The 12,455-nt window shown below is 35.2% G+C and overlaps 1 non-coding gene across 1 annotated transcript; it reads right to left on the reverse strand.

Annotated features, from left to right (window-relative positions):
• Positions 1-460: 460 nt before the first annotated feature.
• LOC128294746 (small nucleolar RNA R71) lies at positions 461-566 on the reverse strand. The gene has a single exon (XR_008285053.1). It is a non-coding gene; the product is annotated as a small nucleolar RNA R71 (small nucleolar RNA).
• Positions 567-12,455: the final 11,889 nt, after the last annotated feature.

The raw sequence follows: 12,455 nt of genomic DNA on the forward strand, positions 1-12,455 counted from the left end.
GAAGACAATACTCAACCTCCAACTGACGAGATGGCTGAAAACCAAGACGATCAGCTGCCTCCTACAATTGTAGCTAATCAAAATCCTGCTCCACGTACTATGTATGACTAGGCTAAACCCTCTTTAACAGGAACTGAATCAAGTATAGTTAGACTTGCTATTGCTGCGAATAATTTTGAATTAAAACCTAACACTATTTAGATGATACAGCAGTTTGTTCAGTTTGATGGTTTGCAGGATGACGATCCCAACACTCACTTAGCAAATTTCCTGGAATTTTGCGATACATTCAAAATCAATGGCATTTCTGAGAATACCATCCGTCTTCGGTTATTTCCATTCTTACTGAGAAACAAAGCTAAACAGTGGTTAAACTCGTTACCACGAGGGTGTATCACTACTTGGCAGCAAATGACCGAGAAATTTTTACTAAAATATTTTCCACTGGCTAAAATGGCTAAATCACGCAATGATATCTCTTCTTTTGTGCAGATGGACTTAGAAACACTTTACGATGCATGGGAGAGATACAAGGATTTATTGAGAAGGTGCCCTCACCATGGGTTACCGCTATGGCTGCAAGTTAAAACGTTCTACAATGGTGTGAATCCCTCGACTCAGCAAATGATTGACGCAGCTGCTGGCGAAACCATCAACAATAAAACACTGGAAGATGCCTACGAATTCATAGAGGAGATGTCACTGAACATGTAACACCCCTAACTCGTGACCGACGCCGGTGTCGGACACGAGGGGTTAACGGCCAAACCCTCTCTAGATACCAACCAATTTGACGTTACCAGTCAGGCTGGAAAACTGCATCACCGTCGCCTTAAAAATCATATCTCGAGTTTCAAAACTCAGAAACTGGTTTCGTAAATTTTCCCTGAATTTAGACTCATATAACCATCCATGGATTTATTTTTAGAATTTTTGGTTGGGCCAATTGGTACAGTTTATTAGTTAAAGTCACCCATGTTACAGGGACCAACTGCTCTGACCTTCGCGCGTTACAACTTGAATATCTCCCTGTACAGGGCTTTAATACTGGTGCTGTTTGTTTCTAATGAAACTAGACTCAAAATGGAATCTTTACATATAAGGCATGACTCCTAATTCTTTCTGGATAATTTATGGTAAATTTTCAAAGTTGCGACAGGGGACACAGAAACCGTTCTGGCCCTGTCTCACAAGAACCTTAATATTTCTCAGTATACCGCTCATATGGTCGTTTCGTTTCGTCCATATAAAAATAGATTCATCAAGGTTCAGTTCCATAATTTACTCACTATTTAATTCTACTTCTACTATTTTTAGTGATTTTTCAATCTCATCTCACTGCTGCTGTCCGCAACAGTTACTGCAGAGACTATGCCAATTTCATGAATTTTTCCTTGGCCTTAATCATCCACCATACATGACACAAATTATGGCCACCTTATCAAAATTTGAGTTTCTAAGACTCGTGGCTATAGGTTCTAGCATCCCACTCGACGACCACATAGGCCATTTTCACATGGCTTAAAGTTTACAACCCACAATTCGACAAAATATAATAGCCTATACATGCCAAATGTTCTTCAACAACAAAAACAATACCACAAGATTTCAGCGGTGTGATGACTTCAACGACGGTCCCGATCACGCAAACAATACGAGTCCGAGAGACCTAAAATGGGTGACAAGAAAACACCGAGTGAGTTTACAACTCAGTAAGTCATAAGCATTCATCAATCCACCGATAAAGTTACTACAACATGAAACAATAAACGAGGCTAGGTACTCATCCATATCGAATCTATACCATAATTCCTCGGACCTTTCGGTCCAATCTCATACCAAGTCATACATCCACATTTCATATTCTACACAACAAGATATTTGAGGCATTTTCACACACTAACTCATTTCCACCACAATCATACAATTTCAATCATCACATAGATTTAAGGCTTACCAAATTCAACCCCGAGCATGAACATATTTTCTATTCGTCATGAGCTCGAGGTACTTACCCGATCCGCTGTCCGGGATTAGCTCGATGATGTCGCACACTCAGTGCCAATTGTAATGCAAGAGCATATAGTGAATCCGCACACTTAGTGCTATATGTATTCAACTCGCACACTTAGTGCTATATAATCAAACTCGCACACTTAGTGCTGTACAATTTTAAACCCGCACACTTAGTGCCAATCTTGTCACCGTGTCCATTTATACCCGCACACTTAGTGCCGAGACCAATACCTTATGTATTTTGCTGCCTTTATACATTCAACAATGGCATCATTCCATACACATACATTTCCATTTACACACCAACTCATTTAAACACATTTGCATATATATATTGATCATTTAAATCAACACCAAATATACGCTTAATGACTTACCTTGTGTTGGGTAAAACAGTCCAAGTCGGCTACTCGATGACCTTCGTCTTTCCCTTGCTTGATTCTCCTTCTTTAACTCCTTGAGCTTAATCAATAAATCAACTAGTTTAACCCTCTTGCTAAACATTCATAATTCAATTACACATGCATATGTATGTTTGTATATTCGCAACCATCCTCACTTATTACCCATTTGGTCAACAATCTAAGCCAAGATAAGGCTTCAATATGGTTGCCTCTAACCGAATACATGCACACCAATCTACTTCCTTTGGCCGAATATGCATGTCTATGTGGAGGCCAATTTTACACTTAATACTACACAAAAAAACAGCATACATTTTCCTAATTAACGCATTACATATTGTAGTTCTATACACATCTCTCATTTATTTCATAACCAAAACAACATCACAAGCAAATAGACACCTTAAAATAGTATACATGTCATACCAATTCATCATGTGCAAACATATATTCATGTAGGTGCAATGGCGAATTCTCAAGTGGCTTATATCCAAATATACACACCTATCCAAAGCTTAAATCTTACTTACCATGCAACATGCATGAATCATACTTATGGATATAACATGGCGAATACCACAACACCATACCGTTTCAATTTGGTCATGGTTAAACAAAGAACTTAGTATCTCATTCAAAAATGCTAAAAGAAAATCTAAGAATCCTCAATCCACCATCACATGAATCATTATCAAGCTTGATATTTAGCATGCAATGGCATTAACACCATATTCACTTTGGCGAATTTCATTCCCATGACATAACAAAGATTTGAACCATGGGCTAACAAGAACATCAAGCTAGCAACTAAAATATACATGAATCTCATGGCAAAACATCAAACTTACCTTAATCTAGGTACAAGTATGGCCAAACCTCCTCCTAAACCTCTTCCAAACCAACATGAAACAAGAATTCCTTCCTTCTTCCTTAGAATTTTCAGCCCAAAGGAAATGAAAATGGTGAACAAAAATTCTTCTTTCCTTCTCCACACTCACGGCAATGGGCATGCATGAGACCATTTTTTCTTTTTTTTTTTTTTGTTCCTTTCATTATTAAATTCCCATGCTCACTATTTTATTTTTTCTTACATACACCATTGTCCCAACATGTTTTATGACATGTTTTTTACCCATAATCTCTTGTCATGGCCGGCCACTAACTATTAGGGGGGGAAATTTGACATGCAAGTCCTCCCCTTTGACTACATGCACTATTAGGTCCTTATAGATTAGCCTATCACTTTTCAAAAGTGTCACACAAGTCCTACTAACTGAATTCACATGCTATCGGCTAAATCGAAGCTTGAAATTTTCACACATTCATAATTACATATTCTAGACAATAAATATTACGTTCAAACATTTCGGTGACTCGGTTTAGTGGTCCCGAAACCACTTCCCGACTAGGGTCAATTTTGGGCTGTCACAGAACAACTATCAGTGGCAAGTTATGAGGACTAACCCAACAAAAACAGCTGGCGTTTATAACATCAATTCAGTCACCATGCTCTCTAATCAGGTAGAACTTCTCAATAAAAAGATTGATAGTTTTCTTGGTTCTACGCAGGTACATCCAGTAATGAGGTGTTACTCAAGCAGATGAGGTGTTCATACAGAATATCAATCCTTCAATCCTACAAACTGAAGAAGAACAAGTCAACTATATGGGTAACAATAACTTTCGATCTCAAAATAACCCATACAGTAATACCTATAATGCAGGTTGGAGGAACCACCCAAATTTTCCTAGGGAGGTCAAGGGAATCTGTAACACCCCTATCCCGTAACCGTCGCCGGAATAGGTAAGGGGCATTACCGGACTTGTAACTCATGTCAGAACAGTAAAATTTTGAAATTTTTCTTGAAATAAAGATCATTCATTCAAATAAGTACTAAGCACAACCAGGGATAAAATTTAAACTTCTCTAAGTAAACATTCAAAAGATGCCATTTTCGCATGGCTTATATACATTAACCAAAATATTCTTCCGCCACTAGTCTATTCTATACATGCCATAAGATAATCCAAAACATAGCAGTACCAAGTAGTGGATAGTGATAGTGTGACAAGTTGCTGACGATCCTCGAGCAAAAGGCCAAATTCAACAATCTATAAAATAGAGAAACATAACAACAGAGTAAGCTTTTATAAGCTTAGTAAGTCTTAAGAAAATTAAAAAAAACTCTTGAACTCAAATATAACCAATTTGTTTATTTGATTCATATATATATCATTTCATTTCATATCTATAGTTACCCTCATCGGTCAAGTCAAAATGTATATCTCCCAATATCCTATAATATTTCTCTATAACTGTATACCCACATATTCATATGGCATTTTCATATTTGCTTTCCACTTTACAATCATGATTTAATTCTGATGGGTCTAACACGTACAAGTATTTATCACATACCTGACCAACCAAATTAAAGTCGATCATACGAATTCTCATATAACCTCTTTCTAGGTATACTGCCCTTTTTTTGGCCGAATATACACAATTACTTAATACACAAAAAGCAGATAAATTCTCACTTGATAGTGATCTCTTATAAACATAGGTACATTACATATTTTCACCTAACTTTTCACATTGAGCAAATGCGCAATAATCATAGAAACAGTCTTATTGTTTTACTCACATATGCATCACATAACAACCTTGTGATTTAATTCAAATCAAGCTTAAATACAAGCTCAGAATACATACCTGTCCAAATTAACGCATTGAACATATTTATTAACAATTGTTACTGTGAAGTCATATAATCTTACGCTTTACTCGAATCATCAGCGAGACCTTTAGCTCGGATAATCCCCAAACGTAGTCATCGGGTCGTACCAGAAATATATTTCCAAGTTTCATGTACATTTAATCCCTTGTTACAACATTCACATCGACTATCATATTTGTAATTCATTTGCCTCATCAAATATCTACTAATACACACCTTTCACAATTTGTTATTCGGCCACAATATATATACACATCTCATACATATTTCACATTATCCATTTGGCTTTACCACATATGCATGGCTCATACATATTTCACATTAGCCTTTCGACTTTACCACATATATATATCTCATACATATTTTACATTAGCCATTCGGCTTTACCACATATATATATCTCATACATATTTTACATTAGCCATTCGGCTTTACCACATATATATATCTTGTACATCAATTTCATCATAACAAAATTGACTAGGTATACTAGTCATTTACGGCTTATAGCCTCATTTTAATACGGATCCGGTACTTTGCTTAAAATTTTAATTGATAGTTTATAAGCAACTCAAACAGTTTTATCAATGTTTACTACTTAATCACAAATTCATTACAAGCTGTTTTTCTCGAGCAACAGTCACTAAATCATTTAATTGGAGCTAAGAAACTCCAAATCAAGTGCCGTTAATTTTCCTGAAAATAGACTCATATATATTTTATCCATAAAATTTTCAGAATTTTTAGTTTGGCAAATAAATACCAGATTTTTCTTAAAGTTTTCCCTTGTTTCACTGTTTGACTAGTCTGACCATTCTTCACTACGAATCAAAATTCTCATTCTTAAGAATTCAAAATATATTATTGTTTATTTCATTTGAAACTAGACTCATTAAGGAGTCTAAGCATATAAACTTCATCTTATAACCATTTTTGTACAATTTATAATGATTTTATAAATACAGAATAGGGGATCTAGAAGTCATTTTGACCCTGTCCCACATCACTTCAAATATCTTATTATAGGTAATTCTTTTGCTTACATGGTTTATTTTATAAGAAACTAGACTCATTAAGCTTTAATTACATAATTTATTCAACTTATAACTCATCTCCCAAAATTTATGGTGATTTTCCAAAATCATGTTACTGCTGCTGTCCCAAGCAGATTTATTACCAATTCACTCTTTCACACATACCTTGCATGCATGTTATTTAAACATGCATATCACAAATCAATCATCACATACCTATAATTTCACTTAAGCATAAACTTCGTTTCATCATTTTTAAACACAAACATTACTCAATATTATCTAGATTCACATTCGGCCATAATACACATAACATGTTAACCGATTTTCCCACTTAGCATCTAATGCACATGCATGCTCACAAATACACATCATCGAGTTCTCACTAAAGACATTTCATTTCTATACACATAAATCATGCATCATAATTTAAATATTTACATAATTTCTTATATCCAGTACTCACCTATATTTTGTATTAAAATTTGATATCAATGTCACCGATTTTCATTTAATTTACCATACAAGATCATGCAACATGATAGCTCAATTTTAAGTACATGAGTTCTTGTCCTGTTTGAAACGGTACAACGACTCTAGTGTATAGACAGTTTGAATATCGACACATTTAACCTACCTAAACAAAACACTCCAGTGCATTTGAACACGTTAAATTCGCATGCATTCGGACACTTAAAAATTCAGCATACATTCGAACATTAAAATTTCACTAGTGACAAACAAATAATTTTCGACAATTTAGTTCCTACATCCTTTCAACAAATGCTTATTTCCTTAGCTTCAACCAATAATAATGGGACATTACTAAAACTGAAATTTGAAAATGTAAATCCCAAATTAAACTGTTTTAACCTCCAAAAGTTAATAACTCTTCAAACATAAACCGAAAAATAATGCATGTTAATTTCAACCATCTTTATATTTTGCTTATTACCACAAAACAGGACATTGATTAACCAACATTTTACCTTAATTAGAGCATCGCAGATCAATTACACGGATTTATTGCACGATAAACTACAGAATTACATGCTTAAACTATCAACCTTCAACAGCAGGTTTCAATACCAACTTATACATTTATTTATCAACTCTTCTTCACTTCTAACACCAATATTTTGGTAACAACTAACATGTATTAAACACAGTATAAACATGGAAATTTTTCAAAGTTTCATTGCAAGGACTTCTTGAATAATGGTGAACCTACTCTTGAGCGCTTTCTTTCCCCTTCTTACTGACCACCTTCAATGAGTTTCTTAAGGAACCAGCTCCTAAGTGAGCTCAAAATTAAACATGCAGCAGCCCTCTTCTTCCCTCTCTATTCAAATAGCCCCTTCATCTAGCAATCTCCTTAGCCGAAAAATTTAACAACCCAAGGAAATTTCTTCTCCCCTTTCCTAGTTATTTACAATGGAGGAATAAACCAACATTGGTTTCTCCTCCCACTAACACATTATTTTATTACCCATACTCTTTTATTCATCTTTAATTCATTTAATACATTTTTATTACATATTTCTCACCACTAATTAATATAATAATATTAAATCATGCATATAATGTCCATACTTATGAGCTTGGCCGACCACTAGCATTAAAAGTAGCAAATTGGCATGCAAACCTACTTATTTGCATCATTCAATAATTAATCACTGAAAATAAGCCACACATATATTCAAAGCTTCTCACATAAGTCCTTTTTATTTAGAAACACATTCAATTTGACAAAAATCAAAGCATTCAAATTTCACACATGCATGATCACATATTTTAGACATAAAATATTATATTCAATTATTTCTGCAACTCGATTTAGCGGTCCCGAAACCACTTCCCGACTAGGGTCAGAATAGGGCTGTTACAGAATCAAAAGCCACAAAATCCTCAGGGTTTTCAGCAGCCACCTTATCAACAAGAGAAGAAGCAGAACCTTGAAGAGATGCTTTCAAAATTCATCTCGGTGTCAAAAACACGTTTCCAAAATACTGAGACAGCACGTAAGAATTAACAAGCATTGATCCAAGGACTCGAAACCAAGTTCTTTCGCAAATGCCCAACTCAACAAAATTCTTAAAGGAACTTCTAGCTAATAAAATGAAATTAGACGCTACATCGCATGTGGAACTCAATGCAGTCTGCTCAGCTATTCTGAAGAATAAGCTACCTAACAAATTGAAAGATCCAGGGAATTTTACAATTCCTTGCTTAATTGGTAGTTTATCTGTGAATAATGCTTTAGCTGATCTAGGGGAAAGTATAAATGTTATGCCGTATAAAATGTTTAAATGACTAGGTCTCAGTAAACCCAAACAGGCTAGGATGAGCATACAATTGGCTGACAAAACAGTTCGATTTCCTAAGGGTATTATTGAAGATGTTCTCGTTAAAATTGATAAATTTATTTACCCAGTAGACTTTGTCGTCTTAGATATAGATGAGGATAATGAGGTACCTTTAATTTTGGGTTGACCTTTTTTAGCAACTTCCAGAACCATTATTAATGTAGGTACAGCAGAGTTAACACTTCGTGCAGGTGACGATGCAGTAACACTACAAGCACGCGACTCAGTCAAAACCTCTAAACTCAAGATAATGCTATAAAACTTGTCAATGATAAAACTAATATTCAATCATCCTTGCAGAAACCTCCTCGGACCAAGACAACGAAGACAGTGCACTATTATCGTGTGGAGAACAAAGACACCTATGAAGAACGAAGGCTTCAAATAGAGGAGCTAGACGAATGGCGAGCACATAAACCAAGAACACACGATAAACCGAAATTATGCCGGAATGAGTTTGATACCTCTCCAAGTCAACTTAAGGTTGGCGATAAATTCTTACTAGAAGCCGCAGATCTTCACATTGTCACTACCACACCAAATGAGGAAATCCCTCTTACGGTACTCAGTATTTCTCCATTCGGTATGGTGGAGGTGAGTCATCCTAAGTTCAGCATTTTTAAGGTAAACAACACCCGATTAAAACCTTATTTTGATGAGATTGATAGCAAGAATAAGGAGTATGAACTCCTCGAACCACCCTAACCCTTCACTAAAGAGGTAAGTCGAGCTTAGACTATAAATAAGCACTTCTCGGGAGGTAACCCGAGCAATAACATATTTTGATTTCTTATTTCTAACATTTAAATAATTAAATTTATCTTTGAATTGCAAGGTTTTCAGCCCACACGGCCAAGCACACGGGCGTGCCTAAAGTCGTGGCCAAACAAGGGAAGAGACACGACCGTGCGATACAGCTGTGTGGAAGCAAGACATGATTTTCCCAAAACACGGGATGCGATAAATCCCCATGGCCGTGCAACATAGCCGTGGGTGAACTTGATATGTGAACACAGGCGTGGGAGAAGCGAACCACGCCATACATGGCCATGGACACGATCATGCAGCCACACGGCCTATACACAAGGGCGTGCAATAAGGCCATGTGACGACATCACAATTCGCGACGAATATGGACGGGACACGAACCACACGGGCGTGCGTACCGGCCGTGCCATTTAAAAAAATATATATAGAATAATTATCTTATTTTTCTTTTATTCACTTGTTTTCCTGTTAGAAACGGCTTACCTTCAGAATCAAGCTTGCCAGAGTTATCTCCAATACTCGATCTCGCCAATCCAAGAATATCATCCATTCTTAATACAGGAAGTTTCACATCTCCCCCTATTTTTTTATATACTTTAATATCTATCTTTGTACATTGAGGGCTATGTACATCTTAAGTGTGGGGGGTATATATTTCATTATCAGAAAATCCCTGAATGATTGCCTTGTTCTATTGAAAACCTCTCATATCATATTTAGGATAAATTTTGATTGATTTATGATTTTGATTGATATATCTCGGATTAAAACATAGGCAATTATGCATTGATTGTTTAAACTTTAAGACATTAGAGAATCAAGCATGATAAGTTGATTTTTAAGAATTTAAAATCTTAGGCTGTTTCCCCAAAGTTTAGGTATTCTTTCGAATCAGAATTCACAAGTTTTTATCATCAAAAAGCCATAATTTTTTGTGAGATTTTTGAGCCTTTTGAGCATCTATTCATTTTTTTTCATGCTCACTCTTATTATTGCTTTGAGTGTGTCAGTATTGAACTGTTATTCTAGAACTTGCTTGATTATGCATGTCGATACCACACCATTTGATTTGATATGTCAAAATGATTAAGGTACTTAAGATTAACCCACGCATGCCATGAAAAGCCTACCTCCATGATTAACCCCTAGTAAACCCCCTTGAGCCTAACAAACCATTCTTTGTATTACTCTTAATATTAACCCTTAACCCATTATTGTTGAAATCCCTTAAATTAATCCTTATTTTTTTCAAGATTTAAGTTGAAATCCCCTACTAAAATTTTAAGGGTTTTTAGGCGTTCTAAAGCCTATAAATACCCCCTGAAGGAAGAGGAAAGGACACAGGGAGAAGGAGGCAGGGAATTGCTCAAAGGAAGCCGATTGATCCATCTCAGAAGCCGGAGTCACCATCAAGACTGAAGATCTCCCCTCAATTTCCCTTCAGGAGTTTTGGGTTTTCTTTATATTTTGTATTCATTATTCTTCTAAGATGCTTTCCTTTTTAGTTATGAACTAAATCCCTTAAATACATAAGGGGAATGAAACCTAAGATGAATCTTGTTATTATTTTCTGAATTATATGATAAATATTTAACTTGTTCTTAATTGTGTTCTTAATTCTTGTTTTGATATCCCAGGATACTGATTCAAGATAAACTCTTATTCGGAGGAGGAATAGACCTTGTCTAAGAGTACATTTGTCATAATTAAGCAGAGTTGATTGCGCGCCTAGAAATAGGGTGACAAGATTTTGCCAGATTAGGGTGAAACCTAATAAGGGGATCCATAGATTGAGTTAATGCAACCCTAGAGTGTTAATTAGAGAAAAGTCTGGGTTATTCAATCTAGGGATTAGACGTTATTAGTCTTGAATATGGATAATAACATAACTTAGGGATCTCTACGGAACAAGTTGAATGAATAAATCATCCAGTTTGGAGCCAGAATAACAAGTAAAGTCTAGGTGGATTTTTCCTTAGGTATTGTCTCAAGTCAATCGATTTTTCCCAAAAGTAATTCCCCAATTCTTTTCTCTGTGCATTCTTAGTTTTGATAATTAGTTAATTAAAACAAAAACCCTTTTATTCTTAGGTTAAATAATAAAAAGATATTATTACTAGTACTTTTGGTTCCCTTGGGTACGATATCCCGGTTTTGCCATTACTATACTATTGTTCGATAGGTTCGCTTGCCTTTTCGTTGTGATAATAGTTAGTCTAGGTTTGATCTTTATAAATATTTATTACTTGTTACGAATCACTGCGATCAATTATATTAGTAGATTTTGATATCTTAGTTAAGGTTATAATGGCATGAATAGGTATTTTGGCTAATGCTAGCCTATGTGTTTTGGTAGTGCAAATGACCATTTGGTTAGTTTGCATTTTGGCCTTGTGTTGGTAAAATGATATATATTATAAGGTGTATATAAATAGCTTGTAATGGTTGATATATGACTTGTTATGGTTGAATGATGGTAGATAGAAAAGTAGTTGAATGTGCATATTATATAGGTCATATAACTTGTTGTGAATTGGAGTTTTGCCATAGTAAGCATATATGTATTTTGATGCTAATCATATTGTGGTACAGTTGGTACCAAATGGTATGGATAAGTGATTTACATGTTGTGTAATGATGCAAACTTAGTTAGAAGTTAATCAATTATTTTGGCCAAATTGAGTACATGATAATACATGTTTTAATGTTGTCATTTGAGGTGCCTTTAGGCATATTGGTTGGATGTTATTATACTATATGTGTTTGGCTTCATTATACTTGATTTTAGTGCTTTTTGAGGGCATATGTATATGTGCAAAAGGAATTATAGGTACATGTTGAAAAGGGTGAGAAAAATGGCTCAAAACGAAGTTTAAGGGAATGGAGCCATTAATACTCGTAATCCAATCCTTAATTGAGCTATAAGGCAGTAAGTTGTGCCCCATTTTAATATGCTTAATCTGAGAATTAGGAGACCGGAGATTGAGGCACCACATGTAACAACCCAATTTTAGTGAAATCAAAACAGTGGCCTCGAGACCACAAATTTGAGCTAAAAAATAAAATTTATTTTTATTTTATTATAGAATTAATATTATACTAGAGATGTCGTGTGAAAAATTTGAA

This window comes from Gossypium arboreum, chromosome 6 (genome assembly GCF_025698485.1).
Source record: "Gossypium arboreum isolate Shixiya-1 chromosome 6, ASM2569848v2, whole genome shotgun sequence".
NCBI classification, from domain to species: Eukaryota; Viridiplantae; Streptophyta; class Magnoliopsida; order Malvales; family Malvaceae; genus Gossypium; species Gossypium arboreum.